The following is a 7,608-nucleotide window of genomic DNA, read 5'->3' on the forward strand; positions in this document are numbered from 1 at the left end:
TTAAAGACATGGAGTCTAATAGAATTGGACTACATCGAACAAATATGAATTTTACATTTCCAGTTTAAGTGCCTGAATATTTCTAACTTGTTGTGAGGTGCTAAGTTCATTTCTATTTATTGAATTTTTCATATAGAATAAAGTAAATGCAGATTTTGGTGTGAATGTATAGGAGAAAGCATTTCAGCTATAATGCTAAAATGCTGATATACGTAAAACCTAGAATTCAGGAAAAAAGCCTGAGCTGGAGCCATCTACTGTGTGGAAGTTCGAATTATGGAGATAGAGATCCTGTGTTTAAAGAAGGAAAAATATTAGAGATTTTTAAAAACAGGATACTTAAATGAAGTCATCAGTCACTGCTTCTTCTTCCTTTTTTTTAATGGAGCCCCTTATGAGTTGTTAACCATACAAGGTGGAGCTGTTATTGGTCTGGTTATTCAAGATTTATGGTTGGAAGGGACTATATTTGTAAACATAAACAGCACTAGAGTTTATTCCAAATTATTTTTTCATACACATTAAATAGAAAAAGGTTCTCTAAAAGGTTTTGTTTTTTTTTTTAACTCAAGAAACTTTTGTTACACAAATTGGTATATTCTGAATTAACTGTAATATCCCACTTGTTAAATGCTTGAATAATAAATATTATAATTATTTATTGTGTTCCCAATGCAAAACTAGTTGTTGGGATACACCTCCACCTCACCTGTTCATCACACCTGAGAACTGCTCAGAAACCAGCATTGGAATTGATGGTTAGATGTCTGAAAATAACTGTTTCTGTGTTAAATGAGCCTTTGAAATGGTTTACAGTTTCATCTCCAGGTTGTACTCTTTGTGGCACTGAGAATTTAGCTTCTAGCTTATTGAAGGAATAAGTTATAAGCCAATCTGGCAGTTGAATAGAGGACAATATTATGGTTAGGATTTTCAGTAGTTTCCTTAGAAAACAGGATTGATGTTTCTATTATGACACAATGCTATAAATACAGGTATTTACTGCTGCCTGCTATGTTCTCGTTCCCTTATTCTTTGTCCATCTCTGCAGATTTTCTAGGGCTAGACATTCAATGGTGATCTGAGGGCCTGTAATTTTGAGAGTGATGGAGGGGCTCCCTCTCAGGGTGTAAACATTTCATTCACTTGTTTGTCAATAGACCAGCCTGGTGTAATTGCAGAGAGATCAATTTATGCCTTTCTCTTTTTGTGTGTGTGAAAACACCCAGCGTGCTTTGAAACCTACTTTAGGGAATGCCTTTACTAGGACAGTATCCAAAGGAGGGAACTGCTATACTTAGTTTTAGAAAAAAATAATGAAGAGTAATAGCCCACACAGACTTCTATTTTATATTATAAGGTATTTAGGAGTCAAATCTATTGGAAACACCAAGGATTACTATCATATGCACTTGGTGAGTTTTAAACTTTTTCCATGAATGTTATTTTGGTCATCTTATTTATTTTCACAACTTACTTATTTTTCTCAGTGTTTCCGATTTAAACACTGAACAGAAATTGGCTCATGTTTATCCTGAGAAATAAAAATTAAAGGAGACTCCAGGGAAGACAAGAGTTTCTAATCAGTTTCAGTTTTGGTGGGGATGGTGAGTGAGAAGCCCCAAGGAACAGATGATGACAGAACCAATCAAAACCTTTACTAGTTTAAACGATAGTCATGATCAAGGTATGTACATCCTGTCAGCATCTCTACTTAATTAAAAACAATAATAAACCGTAATGGATCCTAGGGTGGCAAAATTAGTGGCCTTGGTAGTGTCCATCCATACTATTTGCAAATATTCATTTTTTTTTCTTTTTACCAACTGTGTTGTTACCATCATAGTGCCAATATAAAATATACTGTATTCTTGCCCTGATTTTCTTCGTTTATTAATTAATCTGTTAAATGTGTATCTGTTTATATCTGGACTTTCTGCTTTATCTAAAGTGACCATATATCATTGTTTTAATTAGATTAAAGATTTTAGCTTGTCTTCTAATTTGTCATCTATTTTTCTCTCCTAAGCTTCAGTGAAGTGATGATATTTCTTTCATTAGGGTAAGCATCCTCAATATCAAAAGGTCATGGACAGAGCTGCAGATCATAAGATGGTGAAGATTAAAAATTAGGGACATATTAATTGTACGCAAATAACAGTTTGTTTCTATAATTGGAATGTTTTCCAGCTTTCTCTTTAAAAAACGTAAAAATTGTCTTTCGTTCTTTTCCCCTTACTCCTTTTCCTCATTTCTCTGTTTAGAATCAGAATGCCTGGAATGATGGAACAAATGAAACATATTAATTATCATGGGAAACTAAAAAGCAATGTTATTGATTAACTTTTTCAGTATTTATTGAACCCTTGTTATGTGCCAGGCACTGTACATGACACATATGCAGTACAGTGTTCTACAACAAATCTCAGAATCATTTTGCTTTTGGCAGTAAGTAGGGTAAACACCGTCTACAATAGTAACATTCCAAATATGCTGCTCGTCCTTAAATGAGGAGAAGGATTCTGGGGCAGGAGAATTCACTAGACTTACCTTAATTTATGAAGATAATATTTAAAAATACGTTGGAAGACATAATATCAATTTTTTTGGAAAAAAAATCTTCTTAAAATGAAAATCATAGAGAATGAAACACTGCAGACTTTGAACTGGATTGACATTGATGTGAAAGATGAAGCTTTGTGTCAATAAATCTACCTTATACCTCCCCACCCCCACACATACCTTATAAACTGGACATTTCTTAAAGATATTAAAACTAACTTGAAATTCAAATCCCTAAACATGATCATAAAAATCACCAACCATACTGTTTTTCTTTTTTTTTTTCTACCTTTAGCCCCTCACCCAGCCAAACTGTGCCACACCAAGCTTCTTTCCTACCCTGCTTCTCCACCATAGCCTTTGTCATTTTATCTTTCCCAGAGTCCCTGGAGCCTTCACTGTCTTCATGATTAGATCCCTCCATGCTCTCCATTACTAATGGCTTCATCAGAAATTCCCACTCAAGAGACCATGAACTGAGCAGATAAGTGCCAAGCATTGTAGCATGGTCTCAGGTATCAATTTTGACTCTGGGATTAAGGAACAAGATATCACTGTCCTAAAAGTAAACCAAGTTATAACTCTCAGGTTGTATGATCTGTTCTAGTCCACATCAGTCAATATTTGTTATAATTAATGTTAATTTGGTTTCAAAGGACAAAAAAATATATAAGCTAAAGTTATAAACAAGGGTCCCTTGAAGAATATGAGAAATGTCATAGGATACTTTGCAAGAAATACAACAATGCCTCATGTTACGTAGGCAGTCATTAGTCACTTTTCTCTCTTCTTTCCCTGCCTTCTGCCCCCTCTTGCCTTTTGTTTTGTTCTCTCTCAATCATTGTCTCATATTTTTGCTTCTCTCTTCATTTTTGCTGTATTTATTTCTGTGTACATTGGCTTTTTCTACAATAATTTTATTTTTTATTCTTTTCAATCTTAGCCGTCCATTAGCTGTGCTTTAGCATAGAAGATTCTAGTACTAAAACTAACATTCTAAAACCTAACATTCTAAGCTTATAATTTATTTATTTATTATTTTGAGATAGATTTTCTCTCTGTAATCCAGGCTGGAGTACAGTGGCACAATCGTAGCTCACTGCAGCCCTGAACTCCTAGGCTCAAGCAATCTTCCTGCCTCAGCCTCCCAAAGTGCATAGATTAAAGGCATTAGTCAGCAAGCCAATCCTAAATTTATAGTTTAGAGATAGAATATGGTCACCCTTGCCTAACTTCATCCTTGAGCTAAGAACCTGTGTTGTTGGGTCAGTGAATAGGGCAGTATCACAGAATAAAAGTCTGTTTTATAAGCCCCTCATGCTATAATTAATGTTAATTTGGATAAAATTTGTCAAAGGACAAATTTTGTCCTTTGAAACCGGACATACGTTAGTGTCTAGTTTCACTAAGGACTGCCTGGACTGCTAGTGGAGCCATTGAAGACAAGGGAATTTAGAGGAAAAATAGTCATAATTGTAGCAGCAGAGTCAGGTCAACTCTCTTCTGATTTCAGTCTATGCTCTTCCCACCGGGTTGAGCAACTGTCTGTGTTTTAATCATCTTTGTATTCCCACAACACTTTACAAAACACCTCCCCACCCCCACGCATACCTTATAAACTGGACATGCCTTAAAGATATTAAAACTAGAAACTGCAGATTCTAGCCGGGTGCGGTGGCGCATGCCTGTAATCCCAGCACTGTGGGAGGCCGAGGTCGGCAGATCACAAGGTCAAGAGATGGCGACTATCCTGGCCAACATGGTGAAACCCCATCTATACAAAAAATATAAAAATTAGCCGGGCGTAGTGGCATATGCCTGTAGTCTCAGGTACTCAGGAGGCTGAGGTAGGAGAATCACTTGAATTCGGGAGGTGGAGGTTGCAGTGAACCGAAAAAGAAAAGAAAAGAGAGAGAAAGAAAGAAAGAAAGGAAAGAAAGAAAAAAAAGAAGGAGGGAGGGAGGGAAGGAAGGAAGGAAGGAAGGGAGGGAGGGAGGAAGGGGAAGGAAGGGAAAGAAAGAAAGAAATAAAGAAAGAGAGAGAGAGAAAGAAAGAGCGAGAGCAAGAGCGCGAGAGAGAGAGAGGACAGAGAGAGAAAGGAAGGAAGGAAGGAAAAGGAGAAATTGCAGATGCTGATAATATGTTGGTTGATGTGATGACCTTGAAGTCAATCAAATTAACATTGGCAGATCTTTGGAATTTTCCAATCTTTCCATCTCAGAGTCAACTTTCAGTTGACTGTTAGCCAAGGTTTCCTTGAGCTAAATCCCTAGATGGTAGCAAGGGGGAGGAGTGACAGACACAAGGAAGGTGTTTAAAACGTTTGATTAGGTTTCATGAGCAGCCTCTTGAACTTGGAATACAGGAGAACCCAGAAATTAAAACTCATTCTGCATATGGTTCCTGGACATTCTTGTGCAGCTGCCAGAAAAAGAAAAAAATGATTTTAAAAAAACCCCACAAACAACAAGGCAGCAATTGTGACAGAATAGTCGAAGTCCAAATTACAGAGGTAAGCCTCTTCCTCTGTCTTCCCTCCAGGTCTAAATGAATAAAGAGATTTAAGGTTAGCTCTGCTTCAGAGCCACAGAGACATGAGCACCATCAAGTTTTAGGTTGGGTGAGGATCTTCAGAACTCCTCAGCTTTAGATAGCCAAGCACTGTTTCATCCCTTCTTCAACAGCATCTCTAGCATATACACTTTGCTTAAATCCACCTTTGCAGCGTTTGCTGATGGTAATTCAGGGACTAGAAAAGCACACTTTTAGAGATTTTATTTATTTCTATCTTTCCCTTGAAACTCAGGTCTTATTCTTTCCCCATTTCCCCTCTTTCACACTCTGGGGTGTCCCCAGAGAAGTTCACCAGTCAGGTCAGCACTGTAATATGGGCTGGCAGATGCTGCAGAGTTGTAAAAACCATCTAATTTTTTCCCTCCTTTACACCATTCCCTCTTCTATTTACTTATCACCTCAGATGTTTACAATCCAGTAAGAGGCCATATAAATTTATTAAACCTCCCGTTGTTTTTATTTTCCTTTAAAAGAGATGTTATTTTAAGTTTTTCTTTCAGTTTCCTCTGATTTTCAGAATAGTTCCTTGGGGCCCTCATTATTTGGATTTCCCACTGACTTAATCTTCTCTGGAGCAAGGAGCTTGGAATTTCTTTGACTTTAAGCCGCTGCATTAATCTTTTGCCCAGCCTTAAAGGGTTTAGGGTGGAGTCTTTTCCAAAGGAATTGCTGCCTGAGTTGCTACCATAGCAGCAAAGAAACCCTATCTGTTCTCCTCTTTGGAAAGCAGTCCTGCCCCCTGCCAGCAGCTCAGTTTTGCAGCCACAGCAGAGCAAGCCCTGTGTTTGCTGGGGGACATTTCCAGCAAGAGGGACAGCAGGGGAAATGATGCAGACTCCATCGAAGGGGAGAACTGCTCATCCATATCACCTAATTCCAGGAAGGGGCACAACAGAGCCCATGCCTTTGCCTCCTCTGGCCAACTCTAATCATAAATCTCCTGTGAATCAGCTGGGAAACATGCAGAGTAATTTCTTCCCTCATGTTTTTCTTAGGTTTTTTAAATGAGAATTTTAATTTCTACCCCACTGTTTTCTGATCTCCTCTTCGTTCTTTCCTGTTCACTTTCTGGTGCAGATATGAGATTGAGGCCCTCATTCATACTAACTGGAATTTTCCTTGGCAATTGTAGAACAGAAACTTCTCCATTCTTTAGAGATGAACTTGCCTTAGGTAAGATCTTCTCAGAGTACAAAAGAAATTTATTCTGGAAATTTCAAACAAATGTGAGTGTGTCTCTTTTGTAAACTGATAATTTCTACTTCAAAGGCAAAGTTTTGTTAGATTGATAATTAATTCTCCACAGTGCTCAGAAAAATGTCTTGAGTATATTATGCATTTGATGAATAATTATGGATACATGAATATAGACGTATCTATAGAGTGACCTAGTCAGTTTTTATGGATGACATCATATGTTTAGCCATAGAGAACTCCATTATGCTGTGTCTACACAACAAACAGCACTGCATTCATGTTGAATGCAAGTATGACTTCACCATTGAATATGTTTTGTCTGAATTGATCTTTTTAACTTACTCTTCTCTAATCATGATATCATCATGATTAGAATCCTCTCAGTTCATTCTCCTCTTTCATTTTCACCTTTTCCCTTTATTCTTGCTGTTTAATATGATTCTTCCACTGACAACATGGGCTCCCCTCTATGACTCTATCACTTGACAGATGGCCTCCTCACTGGAACTGGAACTGGATCCACCATCCCTTTTTCTCAGTGTCTTATTGTTTTTGTTTTAGATCTTTCACAAGGTGAGCTACATCTCTGAGAGGAGCTCCTGGAAATTACCATTGATACTTCTTATTGCCAGCTCTACAGATGGAAATGATGCACCTTGATGAGGAATGAGTACTGAGCCCAAGTCCTACAAATGGGCTCATACCAAAGACTTATGAATTAGATATCAAATTACAAAATACTAGTGTAGTTAATACCTGTTTAGATGATGTAAAGCAAGGTAATGGGAGTATGTATTAAAAGCAAAAATTCGCATGAAGCAGAACTGTTACCCTCTTCCAAAACCTCCCACTCTCAAGTTTTAAGAGGCAATAAACCTAAATGTACATTTATCTTTGCCTTTTTTCCCCAGGACTGCAAGGTCCTCTATCAAGGTTTACCATGTTTCATTGATCTTATTTTTCCTAGCACCAACATAATGGCTCATATAATAATGAGATTGAAATAATTTAATTTTTTCCTGCTCATTGTGTCATTGTGAATGTGCCGCTCTCATAGAAAAAAACACAATTTAAATTATTTAAAAATATTTGCTGAGCAAATATAAACCACTATGCATTTTTCTAGGCACCAGTGAGACAGCCAAGTATAGAGGGGTCCCCAAAGAACCCCTGACCAGCTTGTGCAGTAGGAGGAGTGCACACTGGGGTGGAGCCTCTGGAAGTTCAAGCTGTTTGCAGTAAGGAGGAGCCTGGCCTCTCCTGATCTGGGGTGGT

General features: G+C 37.6%; 1 non-coding gene across 1 annotated transcript; it reads left to right on the forward strand.

Moving 5' to 3' along the window:
• Window positions 1-5,094: 5,094 nt before the first annotated feature.
• LINC02876 lies at window positions 5,095-7,222 on the forward strand. The gene is made up of 4 exons (XR_005201900.1): window positions 5,095-5,299; window positions 6,017-6,103; window positions 6,214-6,362; window positions 6,823-7,222. It is a non-coding gene; the product is annotated as a long intergenic non-protein coding RNA 2876 (transcript).
• The last annotated feature ends 386 nt before the right edge of the window (window positions 7,223-7,608 follow it).

Source organism: Cebus imitator, unplaced genomic scaffold (genome assembly GCF_001604975.1).
Source record: "Cebus imitator isolate Cc_AM_T3 unplaced genomic scaffold, Cebus_imitator-1.0 Scaffold115, whole genome shotgun sequence".
Classification (NCBI taxonomy): Eukaryota; Metazoa; Chordata; class Mammalia; order Primates; family Cebidae; genus Cebus; species Cebus imitator.